General features: G+C 35.4%; 1 protein-coding gene across 3 annotated transcripts in view; it reads right to left on the bottom strand.

Moving 5' to 3' along the window:
• LOC148943465 (uncharacterized) overlaps positions 1-15,833 on the bottom strand; it is a 328,640-nt gene that overhangs the window by 256,721 nt on the left and 56,086 nt on the right. For 2 of the 3 annotated variants that reach the window (XM_089101810.1, XM_089101812.1), the window contains exon 2: positions 8,203-8,453. The gene's annotated coding sequence lies outside the window, so the exon portion shown is untranslated. The remainder of the gene's footprint in view (positions 1-8,202; positions 8,454-15,833) is intronic. The other variant, XM_089101811.1, reaches the window with a different exon arrangement.

Here is a 15,833-nt window from a genome sequence, read left to right on the forward strand (position 1 = left end):
CCGTACGAATAAATTTTTCTAAGAGTGTATGTTAAATTGTTTATTAATAAATGAAAAATGTATATACATGATTAAAACAACTTTTCTACTTGTTAGATTTCATCTTCTACTAGGTATAGGTATTTGTCGATAACAACTAATGCAGATAGATTATCCGAATTCACAGTGCACTGGTCCTGATGTGCTGCAATGTCAGGCTCAGATTTACGACAGTAGAGTATAACTTTACTCTTGTTGTATCTTTTTTTATTGTGAGTGATACTATGCACATTTATCCCGTAGAGTTCGGATGTTTAAACTTTTCTATTTGAAATGATTTTACACACAGTTTCCTAAAGCGGCGAATCACATTCCGTCACAGCCAAAAAAAATTAGTGGGCTTATAATCTTAGTAGCCATTGTCTTCACAACGATGACGTAGAAACCAAATTCTTTTGTTGTTCCCGGTTGAATCGCTGACCCGTTTCCTCCTCCAAAAACAATCTAAAACCACGACGATACCAATCTCTTAACAATAAACTAAAATCATTTTTAGGACTCTTTCCGATCGTACCGGGATATTTATTCTCCTTTTGATTACATTTATAATAGTGGCAATTAGAGTATAGGTGCCCCCTAGGATGAAAGGCACACACCTCTTCAAGACAGGAATTAAAACCTTTAATTTGTACAGCATATCATCTATGCAATTTACACGAGTTGCATGATCTGCACTTTTCATCATACTCATCAATCATTGTACAATTCTCACATGATGACCAGCTGCCCAGTGTGTACATGCATAGTGCACATGTATGGAACATTTTTTCATGTGTTGACACTCTCACTGCCACGATGAAACTGAGCTACCAACAACAAATTAAGTGGGATAGAAAGAGAGAGAGGATTAAATCATCCTTGAACTACATCTTTTTCATGAGAAAAAAGTTCTAAATTCCTAAGCTGGTGTTTAAAAGTATATCCGCAATATCATTTTGCCGTGTTGAGATTAATATGTCTGTAAGTTGTGTAAATGCCTTTGGACCACGACGTAAAGGCTTCATGCAATAGTCTAATGACGGAGAGTCAGTTTTCATTATATCGACAAGCATTCCCTGAGAAAATATCTTCCTTTGAACAGACAGCTCCAGAAAATCATCATCTAGAATCAAACGTTTTTCCATCAACTTCAGACTAACCAGATTTTTTTTCTACTCTAAAAAATACACGCTAGCCTACTATAGAAAGAAAAATATCTTTGATGTAGAAACAGTTTTATTGAACATATGTACAACAATAATAATCACTGATTCAATTTGTTTTCATCAATATATTTCACTAGTGTATCTAATGCTGCCTGAAGTCTATTTATATGCACAATATTCAGTTTCGCAGCAAATTTTAATTTCTCTTTCATTTTAAATTTGCCCAATGATATCACATATCTAGCATACAAATCATCCCATTCAAGGCATGGTCTACAGCCTCCTGTTATTTGCACATCCACGTTTGGTACTCGTATATCTTTGCTGCTGCCTGATTCCCGATTGACCTCTAATAGTGTAAATACTCCATTCATTTTCACTAATAAAATCGTCTCAAATAAACTATTCTCCCCTGAAATCAATTCACCTACTAATATGAATTGAAATGAAAATCACTCCTTTTATTCCAATCGAATTACTATTAAAGTTATCGTATATGGATTATCCTCCGCAATCTCTGATTGCCCCTAAAAAATGGGTGTTGCCTCAAAAACCCGTCTGGTTGCGTTATACAATCAAATTGTACTTCCGAAACCTGTTTGATCACTTTGCTTGGAAAGGTACCAAGGAACATTGATTTGAGAAGATACTCACTCTTTTTGAAAAGGTGTAGAGCATCCATATAAGTATTACCTATATGCATGGAGCTACTCACTCTCTTTGAAAAGGTGTAGGGCATCCATATAAATGTTTTCCTAGGGCATCCATAGAAACCAGAAGGTCAACTCTACTTACATGGGGGGGGGACTCCCCTCCTCTACACATTGCTCCTCACGCTTTGTTTTTTAGTACTTTTAAAGTAGCTTCTTATTGTTCTATTTAAACTACCCATGTATGTCAGGAGTCGTTCATAAGAAAATGGGCCAAAACTCCCGCTTTAGCGTAAAGAGCGAGGTGTTGAATTTCTGTTAGTTTTAAGTTTAAATGTTGCTACTTACTTTCAATTGAAAAGACTTTTTTTATATTTAATTTCTGATCAATTTTTAAATAATTCCAGGAAACCTTGCTTCACATCCACGAAAAAACCACCCTTCCCTGAGAAATATCCTCTAGACAATTCAATCCTGGTGAAAATTTACCCTGGACAATTACCCTTAACATCTCCACACGTAAATTGAGTCGGAAAAGAGAAAGCAAGACATATAAAAAGAATTTCGTATAGAAGTTCTGGCACATTCCCCGAGTGTAAAATTTCCCCTGAAAAGTTTACCTTCCGTAAACTCCCCGGAAATATGTCCCCCTCCCACCCGAAGAATTTTTGCATAGTTCCGAATAACAAATACTATACGCAAACAATAGGCAAATTTTGTAACTTAAAGACCTTTTCTAAGGGACTTTAGGGGGTTATCTTATCTCCAAAGGTATAGTTATTGGGTCCTTCAACTATACTGAACAAAATAGTTATCTCAAAATTTTGATCGGACGATTTTGGGGAAAAAGAGTATGAGAGGGGGCCTAGTTGCCCTCCAATCTTTTGATCATCTAAAAAGGGCACTAGAAGATTTGATTTCCGTTCGAATGTGCCTTTTCTCGATATTCTAGGACCACTGGATCGATACGGTTACCCATGGAAAAAAAACAACAACAAACAAACAAATAAACATGCATTCGTAATTTTTTTCTGGCAAAAAATACAAAATTCCACATTTTTGAGGATAGGAGGTCGAAACCTCAAAAGCATGGTTCTCGGGTACGCAGAATTTGACGGTGCGATTTTCATTAAGATTCCTTTACTTTTAGGGGGATGTTTCCCCCCTTTTTTGAAAATCAAGCAAATTTTCTCAGGATCTTAGCCTTTGATGAGTAACACTAAACTTAATGAAACTTAAATATTTGTAATCAGCATAATAATTCCTTCGCTATATCTATTGGTATGGAGATTCCTTTTTTTAGAATTTCGGTTACTATTAAGCCGTGTCGCTCCTTACCTACAGTTTGCTGAAACAATTCAACAAAAAAACTAGTTTTTTTCAACTGAAAGTAAGGAGCAACATTGAAACTTAAAACCAACAGAAATCATTCCGAATATTTGGGGGTTTGCCCTATCCTCAATGGCTCGGTCTTCAATATATATAATATAATAAATATATAACATCCGCCGTCTTTATTAATAATTAAATAAAAAAAAAACATGTTTCTTTAACTGAAAGTAAGGGCGACATTTAAACATAAAACGAACAGAAATTATTCCGTATATGAAAGGGGCTGTCCCCTCCTCAGCGCCTCGGTCTTTACGCTAAAGTTTTTTATTGTTTAAAAAAAATAGAGTTGCGAGAAAGTCAAACTTGAGCGTAAAGAGCGAGACGATGAGGAGGGGACAGCCCCTTTCATATACAGAATAATTTCTGTTCGTTTTAAGTTTTAATGTCGCTCCTTACTTTTAGTTTAAAAAAAACTTGTTTTTTTATTTAATTTTTGAACATTTTTGAATTAATGCAGCTTTTGATTTTGGCTCACCGTACCTGAATAATTAAAACAAAATTTGCATATTAATTTTACTTTTATTTGGTTAAATGGCTTTCTCGAAACTTGTTTAATTTTATTTACGAACGTTTTTATTAATAATAAATATACGTAACTTACAAATTAACTTACGTATCGAACTTCTATATTCATATATTTTTAATACGTATATTAGGGGGGTTTGTCCCATAGTCAATACCTTGCTCTTTAAGCTAAAGTTTGAATTTTGTTCCAATTCTTTAAAAATGACCCCTTAATCACAAAGGCCGTTAATTAGAATAAATAGCTCTTATGAAAGTACTAAAACATGTTTGGCTTAATGAGCGAGGTATTAACTAGGGGGTGAACCCAATCATAAAGCTAATATTTTCTGTTCGTTTTAAGTTTTGATGTTACTCCTTACTTTCAGTTGAAAACTGGTTTTTTATATTTAATTTCTGTTTTTTTTTTGTAAATAATACTGGGGAGTTCGGCACCCCCTTCATAGCAATGTCCCTTCCCCCATGAAAACTTCCTTCATGGAAAGATCCTCCCACATAAACCCCAACCCCCCCCCACTACCAGAAAAAATTCCCCCTTTGCAACGTCTGCATACTTCCCAAAAACCAATATGTTAACATCGGGTAAAGTCCATAACTTTCAGCCCTCCCCCCAGGGACTTCGGGGGATTAAGTCATCCTAAAAGACATAGTTATCACACTTTCGACCATACTACACAAAATTACTATCTCAAAATTTTGATAGGGTGACTTTGGGGAAAAAATGAGCGTGGGAGGGGGCCTAGTTGCCCTCCATTTTTTGTCACTTAAAAAGGGCACTATAACTTCTAGTTTCCGTTCCAATGAGCCCTCCTACGATATTCTTGGACAACTGGGTCAATAAGATTACCCCTGGGAAAAAGAAAAAAAAACAACCAAAAAACAAATTAACACGCATCAGTGATCTTTCTTCTGGCAAAAAATGGAAAATTCCACATTTTTGTAGATAGGTGCTTGAAACCTCTACAGTAGGGTTTTCTGATACGCTGAATATGATGGTGTGATTTTCATTAAGGTTCTATTACTTTTAGAGGGTATTTTCCTTTTTTCCTTTTTTTGAAAATAAGCCAAATTTTCTCAGGCGCTTAACTTTTGATGGGTAAGATTAAACTTGAGGAAACTTATATATTTGAAATCACAATTAAAATGTGATTCTTTTGATGTATCTATTGGTATCAAAAATTCCGTTTTTTAGACTTTCGGTTACCATTGAGCCGGGTCACTCCGTGCTTAGAGTTCGTTACCACGAACTGTTTGATTAAATAAATAAAACTTTTTTTTCAGCAGAAGGTAACTAGCAAGATTAAAACTTAAAACCAACAGAAATTATTACACTTATGAGGAGGGTCGCCCTCTCCTCAATACCTGGCTCTTTTAGGCAACACATTCCAGTTAATTAATAATGACTCCTGAATCACAAAGGCCGTTTAATTAGAATAATAAGCTCTTTTAAAAATTCTAAAAAAGCTTAGCGTAAAGAGCGGGGTGTTGAGAAGAAGGCCCGGTACCCTCATATACGAAATAATTTCTGTTCATTTTAAGTTTTAATGTTGCTCCTCACTTTCAGTTGACAATTTTTTTTATTTAATTTCTGATCAACTTTTGAATAATGCTGTGAAATCCGGCTCCCCCTCCTGAAAAATTTCCTTTCCCAACGAAAAATTACTTCATGGAAAGATCCTCCCACGTACCCCCCCTTCACCAGAAAATCCCCCTGGAAATGTCTGTATACTTCCCAATAACCAATACTATATGTAAACAATGGGTGAAATTAATAACTTGCAGCCCTTCCCATGGGGACTGTGGGGGGGGGGCCAATTCATCCCAAACGACATTAATTATAAGATTTTTCGACTATGTTGAAAATAAAGGCTATCTAAAAATTTTGATAGGGTGATTTTGGGGGAAAAATGAACATGGGAGGGGGGCTAGCTGCCCTTCAATATTTTGGCTGCATAAAAATAGGACTAGAACTTTTGATTTCAGGTCAAATGAGCCCTCTCTTGATCTTCTACGATCACTGGTTCAATACGATCACCCCGGGGAAAAAAACAAATAAACACGCATCCGTGATCTTTCTTCCGGCAAAACATGCAAAATTCCACATTTTTGTACCTAGGAGCTTGAAACCTTTACAGTAGGGTTCTCTGTTATGCTGAATCTGATTGTGTCATTTTAACTAATATCACTTGATGTTTTGGGGAAGTTTTCCCCCTTTTTTCAAAAATGTGAAAATTTTCTCAGGCTCGTAACTTTCGATGGCTAACATTAAATTTGGTGTACTTCAAATATTCTGAATAAGCATCAAAATTCGATTCTTTTGATGTATCTACTGCTATCAAGACCCTATTTCTTAGAGCTTCGGTTACTACTGAGCCATATCGCTCCTTACTTGCAGCCCGTTACCACGAACTGTTTGATAATACCTACTACCTAGGTAAAATAAATACTCGGTTTTATTTAACGCCGACGGTATCAATGTAGCCGCCCACTGTCAAACAGTTTGTGGTAACGAACTGAAAGGAAGGAGCGACACGGCTCAATAGTAACCTAAACTCTAAAAAACAGTGTGTTGATAACAATTATGAGATACATTATGAGAACTGAATTGAAGCCTCAGAAAATTTGCCTATTTTTTCAAAAAGGGAGGAAAGACCTCCAAAGTAGCAAGCGATCTTAATGAAAATCACGCCGTCAGATTTATCATATCAGACCACCCTACTGTACAGGTTTCAAGCTCCTATATACAAAACATGAGACAGCCATTCTATGTAATACAGTTAAAAGGTCCAATAACTGCGCCTTAGGGATAACATAACCTCACACATGCCCGGGAGAAAGGGCTGCAAGTTACGAAATTTCCCCATTGTTTACACATAGCATTTGTTATTGGGAAGTTTACGGACATCTTTTTTCTGGAGGGGGCGGGGAATATTCTACATGGTAGGATTAACTATGGCGGAAATTTTCCGTGGGGAGGAAAATTTTCCGGGGTTGAGCTTTTCAGGTGAAATTTTACACTGCGAGAATTGCCAGAATTCCCTTACGAAATTCTTTTTATTTGTCTTATTTTGTCATTGCCGACTACATTTAACATGCACAGATGTTCCGGAGGAAATTTTCAGCGGAGTTGGATTGTCTGGAGGAGTTTTCCCTGCGGGGCGGGGGGATTTTCTGCAGGGTAAATTCTCTTGGGGGGGATTTTCTTTGGGAGCAACATTCTATGGGGATGGGAGGAATTCTGGGAAAAATTTCTACGGACGAAAATGATCTTACATGGTTTGAAAAACGATCAGAAATTAAAGTATTTCTCAAATAAAATCCGCAAAAAAGAACTTTTCAGGGGGAATCGTTAGCAAGTAATTTCTCTGGAATATTTTCAACGAGAATGGAATAGTCAAGTGAATTATCTAATTGATGAAATAAGTTCAATACTTGAACTTATTTATCTAACAGTAGTCAAATTTATGTAGTATTTCTTTTTAAGTCACCATACCATCCTATTCCCCTCTACTGGTAAGGCGGTGACGGTACAAAATCCGATCGGAAAAAATACGAGGTGTGTATCGGGCTAAATTGGATTGCATATTGTTGGATTGTGGGTGTTGAGTTGTAGCACTGTGTATACGCTGAATAATCTTGTCTGTGATGTTAGTCTTGATGCAGAGATTAATGGGTGTATGTGTTGAACTTGAAAAAAACACAGAAATAGCCTTCGTATGGTATTATTATTGAAATTTTTATTTCTTAGTATTTTCATTGACGAAACTGAAACATATGACAAATTTCCAACCCCCTAAATTTTTATGACTTAACCAATTTGAGTATTAAGAAAACATACTCAACTAAAAACACCGTCAAAGCCAACTTCCAGTCCAGAAACCAGAACCAATTGAAAAAGTTAGTCAGAGGAATGTATAGATCAAGAAATTACAGAAGGCTAATGTGTTTCAATTTAATTTCTTCAGAATAATTCAGATACTAATAAAAACTACATAATCAACTGAATTTAATAGCAATTAATACCAAAAACGAGTAGTGGTGAAAATTTACATAGATGACATGTCAAGAACACATATATCACAGAATAATAATAATAATTAAATGAGAACACATCTTCACAAAGTAATACTGTCCGAGGTATTCTACTTTCTACATCCCATCCTAGGTTTAATCCCATCTTAGAATTAAAATAAATGTCTCCGTTTTTATAAATATTCTATTCATCTAACTATAAAAATAATTCGAAACAAAAGTTACTCTAAAATTTCATGATAATATTGCATTCTTTTCAACTAGGTTTGGCGGTTCACATTGTGCGTTTTAGTGGGCCATATACAGCCTGTGGCTAACATTTTGTAACAGGTCCTGTCAAAGTGTAAATAAATTAATTTGTCAAGATGAAAATAATCAAGATAACAATGGTGATTAAATAAAAATAAATAAGACTTACTGACCAATTGATTATAAATCCTTTCCAATAGACTGTTGAATACGCTCACAGTTAAGGTTGACACCAATATAAGAGGAGACGAAATTCTGCCAAGAATGACATGGATGGGACAAGCATTTTTCAACCTGTCAATCATCGCCAATAATCTGTTACTTCTGTGGCGATGATACGATTTCTCAACGGGAGGCGTAGGAGTTCATTTTTTGAAAGTTATTTATTCTTTTAGTTGTATTGTCCAAACAATTCTGAAAATGACTGCCAAAATGTATTAGCATTTATTTTGTGGCATAATAAGTAAAATAAGTTAAATAAATTTAAATAAAAGGAAAAGCTAATGAAGAAACTTTTTCCGATTGAAATACCAACGGCAATTCAGTTAGACAATTTCGAAGCATATATTCGTTTGTTTTGCGTTCTTTGGTTATTTTTGCAACAAATTGCTGATGCATGTGTATCTTAATCGTAAATAAATCAAAGAGCAAATAAACAAATGAAAGACAATCTAAAATCTGCAACAGAAGAGTAAATTCAAAAGCATACAACTACCACAAATCAGTATCAATAAAAAATTGAAACCCAAAACAAACAGAAATTAAAATAAATAACAGAGTCAAGCTCAAAACGAGCAAAAATTTATATGAGTAGAGTTCTAAGCCCCTATGCCTTCTAAAAGCCAGAATATAATTTTTACTTTACTGTACAAAAAAAAAAAAAACTGAATTTACTAAAGAAAATGTGCATTGTCAATTTAATATATATATATGCTGATATTTATTCCTTAAAATCTTAATTAAATTTTGATTTCTTAAAGTTATAAAAGTGAAAACATTTAATATTATTTCAGTAAAATACAAATTATATCCTGGCTTTTACAAAGCATGGGGTTTAGAACCCTACTCTTATTAATTTCTACTCGCTTTGAGTTTGGCTCTGTTATTTATTTTAATTTCTGTTTGTTTTGGGTTTCATTTATTTATTGATACTGATTTGTGGTAGTTGTATGATTGATTAGTAGATTGTTTAATTCTATTTTTGTTCATTTTTGGTTTAATGAAGTTCTTTACTTTTTTTTGAAAACATTTTCCTTGGAAAGTTTTTTTAATTAATTTCTGTTCGTTTTATATTGACGTACTTTTTTTCAGGGAGAAAGACTGAGCCTCTTCTAAAGTTAAACAACCATCCCTTGAATATAAACCTTAAATACTCCCTGGTCATAACTTACAACCCTTGCCCCTAATCTCTGGGGTTTGTTTCAACCCCAAAAAGCCTTGTTATATGATATTTAGACTATTTTGAATAAAATGGCTATCTCAAAATTTCTATTAGATGCATTTCGGGACAATACAACGTGTGGGGGTGGGGGGGGGGAGGTATCTGCCCCCAGATAACTTTGACTCTTAAAAACAGCACCAGAGCGTCTGATTACTCTCGCCAAGAGGGTTGTGGGGGTTTGCCATCCTCAATGACCTAATTTTCAGAACTTTCGTTGAACGAAATGGCTATCTCAAAATTTTGACTGGATGTGTTTTGGGAAATGGTGGGCGTGCGAGGGGCGTTAGTTCAATCACTTTCGACTATTAAAAAGGGCAATAGCCCTTTGAATTTCCAATTGAATAAGCCCTTTTTGAAGTTTCTATAATACCACTTTCTGTAAAACCTTATATGCCCCCCAGGGTATAATTTACAACCCTTACCCTGAGGGCTGTGGGGGGGGGGGTATCATCCTTAAAGACCTAATTTCTTTAACTTTCAACTACGTTGAGAAAAATAGCTATCTTAAAAGATTGATTGGATGTGTTTGGGGAAATGGTGGGCGTGAGAGAGGGTTAGTTGCCCTCCAATAACTTTCTACTATTAAATGGGGCACTAACCCTTTCAATTTCAAATCGAATGAGCCGTTTTTTTAATTTTCTACTACAACGCTTTCTATAAAAACCTTATATGCCCCAAGGGCATGACTTAAAACTCCTGCTCTGAGGAGTGGGGGGAGTAGGGGTTATCATCATCAAAGACCTAATTTCCAAAACTTTCAACTGCATTGAACAAAATGGATATCTCAAAATTTTGATGGCGTGTTTTTGGGGAAATGGTTGGCGTGAGAGGGGGTCTTGTTGCCCTCCAATCACTTTCGAATATTTAAAAGGGCAATATCCCTTTCAAGATCCAATTGAATGAGCCATTTTTAAAGTTTCTACGACAAAGCTTTCTATAAGAACCTTATATGCCCCACGGGCATACCTTACAGCCCTTGCCTTGAGGGATGTGGGGGGTTTGTCATCCTCAAAGACATAATTTCCGGACCATTCAACTACGTTGAATAAAATGGTTATCTCAAAATTCTGGTTGGATGTGTTTGGGGAAATGGTGGGCGTAATAAGGGGTTTGGCTGCCCTCCAATCACTTTCGACTATTAAAAAGGGCACAGGCCCTTTCAATTTCCAATCAAATGATCCCTTTTTGAAGTTTCTACGACAGCGCTTTCTATACAAACCTTATATGGCCCCAGGGCGTAACTTATAACCCTTATAGATCTGAGGGGGTTATCATCCTCACAGACCTAATTTCCAAAGTTTTAAACTGTGTTGAACAAAACGTATATCTCAAAATTTTTCTCTCAAGGGCTGTGGGGGTTTGTCATCTTCTATGACCTAATTTCCAGAGCTTTCGACTATGTTGAATAAAATGGCTATCTCAAAAATTTTATTGGATGTGTTTTGGGAAATGGTGGGCGTGAGAGGGTGGCTAGTTGCCCTCCAATTACTTTCGACTATTAAAAAGAGCACTAGCCCTTTGAAATTTTAATTGAATGATCCCTCTTCGAAGTTTCTACGACAACACTTTCAAAAAAAACTTATATGCCCACAGAGCATAAATTACAACCCTTGCCTGAGGATTTTTAGTCGAATGAGCCCTTTTCCAATTTTCTACGACTAATCTTTCGATGCGAAGTGCCCTGGTCTAAGACCAACCAAAAAAAGAAAAATAAATAATACATTGTGCCAACGTCTTTCTTTACTTGGGCAGCGCTATTGCGCTGCCTATGATACTGCTACGATCTTTTATTGGCAACCAGAAAACCCAAATGCCCTTTCACTTAGTTTTAAAGCATTAAGGTTATATTGCGTAACTGTGGGGGGTTGACATACCTAATAACCCTAGAGACATAGTTTTTGGACCGTTCAACTATGCTTTACAAAAGGGATATCTTAGAATTTTGATTTGACGTTTATAAAAGCCACTAGAACTTTTAATTTCCAATGGGATTAGTTCCTTTAAAAGTCTTAATGATATTGCAGTCTATGATGGTGCTACACCGCATATGATATTGCTTGTATGCCCTTTTGAAAACCTGTATGCGTATAGTTTTTTCCTTTAATTCAACCCCCCCCCCCTAAATGTTCCCTAAAGTTTCCCTTAATAACTTTAGCGTCATTAGTTACAGCAATCGTAGTAATAGTACCAATTGTATACGCAAAGCACCATCTGGCTAGTTCAAAATCCTCCACAACTAACCCTAAAAGGTCTAAATTAATGATGTAAGATGTACTTGAGATATTGCTGTGTCATCCTTATGACATTCCACATGGTCATAGTTCGTTTTGATTTAGTTTAAAATCCACCTAAACTCATTGGTAGCTTCCTCTTAATAGCCTTAGTTTGCGTAGTAACAATAGTTGTAGTAGCATTAGTGGCATTAGTAGCAGCATACACATAGTATCTTTTGTTTTCTTCAACATCCTCCTCAACACACGCTGAAAGTTTCAACTTAATACCATGAACCATTCCTGAAGCATTGCTGATGCGTCCTCATGATAACCTGTATGTGCATAGTGTGCTTCGTTTTCGTTCAATACTGTTTCAATATTCTCAAAACTTTCCGACCTAATACCCTTAGCTTTAGCAGCAGTAGTAGAAGTAGCAGTAGTACGAGTAGTTACTGATGTAGCAGTAGAATTAATAATAGCATCCTTAATTTTAATAGCAATAGTAATTGTTGTAGCAGGAGCAGTAGTAGTATTAGTATGTGTAGACGCAGTAGTAATAGGCAGAGGCGTGGTGTGGGGGTGGCAGGGGGGGGGCAGTTGCCCCCCAATAATGTGAAGGAAATCATTATTATACACCCTATGTCTTTTGACTATCTGGATATGGACCCCTCTTAACCCCCAATAAAAATGCTGGAGATTCGCCCCTGGTAATAGGATACAAATATTGTCTTTAGGTTAGTTCAACATCCCTCGAAACAAGCCCTGTAAGTATATTCCCTGAAAATTTCACTTTAATACCCTTAGGCATAGTTATAATAGTAGTCACAGTAGTAGTATTAGTACTAGTAGTACCACTAGTAGTATTAACAGTAACAAAACTAGTACTAGTAGCAGCAGTTGTATTAACACATGGTCTTTAGGTCAGTTGAACATCCCCTCATCAAGTCTTTGAAGTTTCAATTTAATACAATTAGCCGTTGCCATGACGTTACCGACAACCTGTATATTCGTATACTTCCTGAAAATTTCATCTTAATGCTCTTAGTCTTACAGATAGTTGCAATTAAAGAAGTAGTTGGAGCAGTTTAGAAGTATTAATAGTACTAGTAGTGACAGTAACAGTAGCAGTAGTAGCAGCATGCATATATTACCGTTTGGACAATTGATCTTCCTTTTAAGCATTCTCTGGAAGTTCCAACTTAATACCCAAATCCATTTTTGAGATTCACCCTTTTGACAGTTTGTATGCGCATAGTGCGTTTTTATTTACTTCAAATATCTTTTCACCTTCATACGTTTAGCCTTAATAGTAGTTAGTATTGAAGTCGATCGTTTTAGTGAGAACCACCTCAGGCTATTTTGTCAGTTGATAATTAAGGCTTCTGTTTTATTTTTACAGTCTTATAAAAAATATTACTCATTTTTGAATAGATTTTCTTTTCAATTGTAAACGGAAAGGAAGTGTGGTCTAAAAAAATATCGTGAAAACTTCCTTTTCTGCTTCATTTTAATTCGAATAGAAATTACCAGGTATGAATAAGAGAAACCCACAACAAACAGAAATTAAAATCAATAGTCACTTCAAGCATAAGAATAACAGATATTAGGCTACGATAAATGAATCTTAGGAATGAATAGAAATTATAATGAACAACCAAGTAAAATTTTAAACAACGACAAATCTCCAAAAACAAAAGTAAGGACTCCCCTACCAAAGGGCGTATTCATGATTTGTGTCGGGAGTTTTTTTACGAAAAAAATCAAAAAACGTATAAAGAATTTGTTTATATGCATTTTTGTTACGTTTTATGAGTCGGTCAAAAACATCAGTGGGATTTAAACTATGTACCCCCACCCTTGGATAAGTCTTTACAACCCCCCGCCTTAAACATTTTTAGACAAGAGCATCCGTAACGCATTATCGAAAACAAAATATCTCTTTAGTATTTTTATTGAAACGCTTCCTTTTTGGAAACTTTCCTTAATCAGTAAAAAAAAACAAAATGTTTGTGAGAGTTCAAGAAGTGTTTAATTGTTTAATACTATCAGAATAAAAAAAAAAGTTCAAAATCAGTTTTACTTTCATTAAAGAGCAACTCACACTATAGCCTTTAGAAAGTTCAACGAGGTGGCAGCCCCGCTGCTATTTTTCTAATTTATGTTGCTTCCAAGTTTGATACATTTTTAAATCTGGTTAAAATAAGTTTCATGTGTTCATTGATAGCAATTTGTGATTGTTTAAGTTTAATTTTTACCTAAGCTCTTCTTATTTTATGATTAATTAAAAAAACTTTTTCCACAAAATAAGTTTTTGAAAGAAAATTAAAGAACTTCATTAAACAAAAGATGAGCAAAAATGAAATCAAATAATCTACCAAGCGTGAAACTACTACAAATCAGCATCGATAAATAAATGAAACCCAAAACGAACAGAAATTAACGTAAGTTGGGCGCAAAACCCCTATGTCTTCCCAAGGCCAGAACAAAATTTGCACTTTACCGAAAAGATATAAATTTTTTTACTTTTATAATTTAAATAAGTCAAATAATATTAACATTTTGATTACTAAATATCAGTATATGTACATTAAACTGACAATGCACATTCTTTTGTATTTTTTCAGTAAAGTGTAAATTTTGTTCTGGCCTTGGGAAGGCATAGGGGTTTTGGGCCCAACTTATGTTAATTTCTGCTTGTTTTGAGTTTGACTCGGTTAGTTATTGTAATTTCTGTTCGTTTTGTGTTTCATTTATTTATTGATGCTGATTTGTGGCAGTTTCACACCTGGTAGATTATTTGATTTTATTTTAGGTCATTTTTGTTTATAGGAGATCTTTACTTTTCTTTTAAAAACTTATTTGGTGGAAAAAGTTTTTTTCAATTAATTTCTGTTGGTTTTATAGTGACATAGTCTTTTCAGGGAAAAAGAAAATAATACTTTAAATCTTTTCGTTTTTTAAGAATTTATAGTTTGCCCTGCTATTTGTATATTGGAGCAAAAGTTTCAGCAATTTTTAACAACATACACCCTTTTAAAATCTGGACACAGATAGTACTGTTTAATTTAGTTTCATACCTCCTCTAGGTGACCTGAAATGGAAAACTTCATACCATTCGCAAAAAAATCTATTTACTTTCTTTGATAGCTTTGATACACTTACGCTATTTTGATTTGGTTAAATTTTAAGAGCAGAAATGGGAGGACTGGCGGGGGAAGGTGGGCGTGGAAGGGTGGGCGTGAGAGGGTGGGAGTGAAAGGGGGTTTAGTTGCCCTCAAATCACTTTCGACTATTAAAAAGGGCATCAGCCCTTTCTATTTTCAATCGAATGAGTCTTTTTCGAAGTTCCCACGACAATTCCTTCGATACGAAGTGTCCTGGTCCAACCAACAACAACAACAAAAAATAATATATATATATTTATTTATGCCCGCTTACAATGGAGAAATGGAAAAAAAGTGGTGTACAAAATGAAACAAAGAAAGAAGAAAAACATGTTCAACACTAAAAATTAAATGCAGGTATTTCATTCACAGAAACAGTTGAGTCAGCGGTGAGTCGTAGAGTTTACTGAGGGATCGTCTTGAGGCTCTCCGTTCTAGATCAATCACATTGGTTGATGGATCAAGGATTCCATATATGGATGAGATCTCCGTGTTAGAAAATCTTAGCGGAAGTCCAAGCAAAAATTTCGTAAATGTGTAATAAGTTGTTCGTGTTTTTCGATGCTTGGTGAGGGAAAAAATTAATCACAATGTTGATATATACCAGATGGCAGGAGAGACGATGGCGTTGAGTAGTTTTGATTTAATAGGTTGCTTAAATGACCACTTGCATTTGACAGCTTTTTCATATGCTGAGCGGATAGATTTACAGACTGATTCAGCCAACAAGCCTCTAGTTGACCTAGGCGTCTGGCCATACGTGATACCAAGGTATTTTAGGGACTGGGACTGCTGGATTCTGATACCGTCAAGGACAAGATTCGAATTGGTCGAGTTGGTGCCGCTAAAAACGATAAATTCGGTTTTCTCTATGTTGACTCGTAGTCCTATTCTTCTGTATAGGGTCACTAAGAGACGAAGATTCTCTTGTAGACCCTTCAGCGTGCTGCTTAGGAGCAACAAGTCATCTGCATAAGAAATGAAAC

The sequence above is a fragment of the Artemia sp. Qi Xiang Cuo genome, chromosome 15 (genome assembly GCF_049724085.1).
Source record: "Artemia sp. Qi Xiang Cuo chromosome 15, ASM4972408v1, whole genome shotgun sequence".
NCBI lineage: Eukaryota > Metazoa > Arthropoda > Branchiopoda > Anostraca > Artemiidae > Artemia > Artemia sp. Qi Xiang Cuo.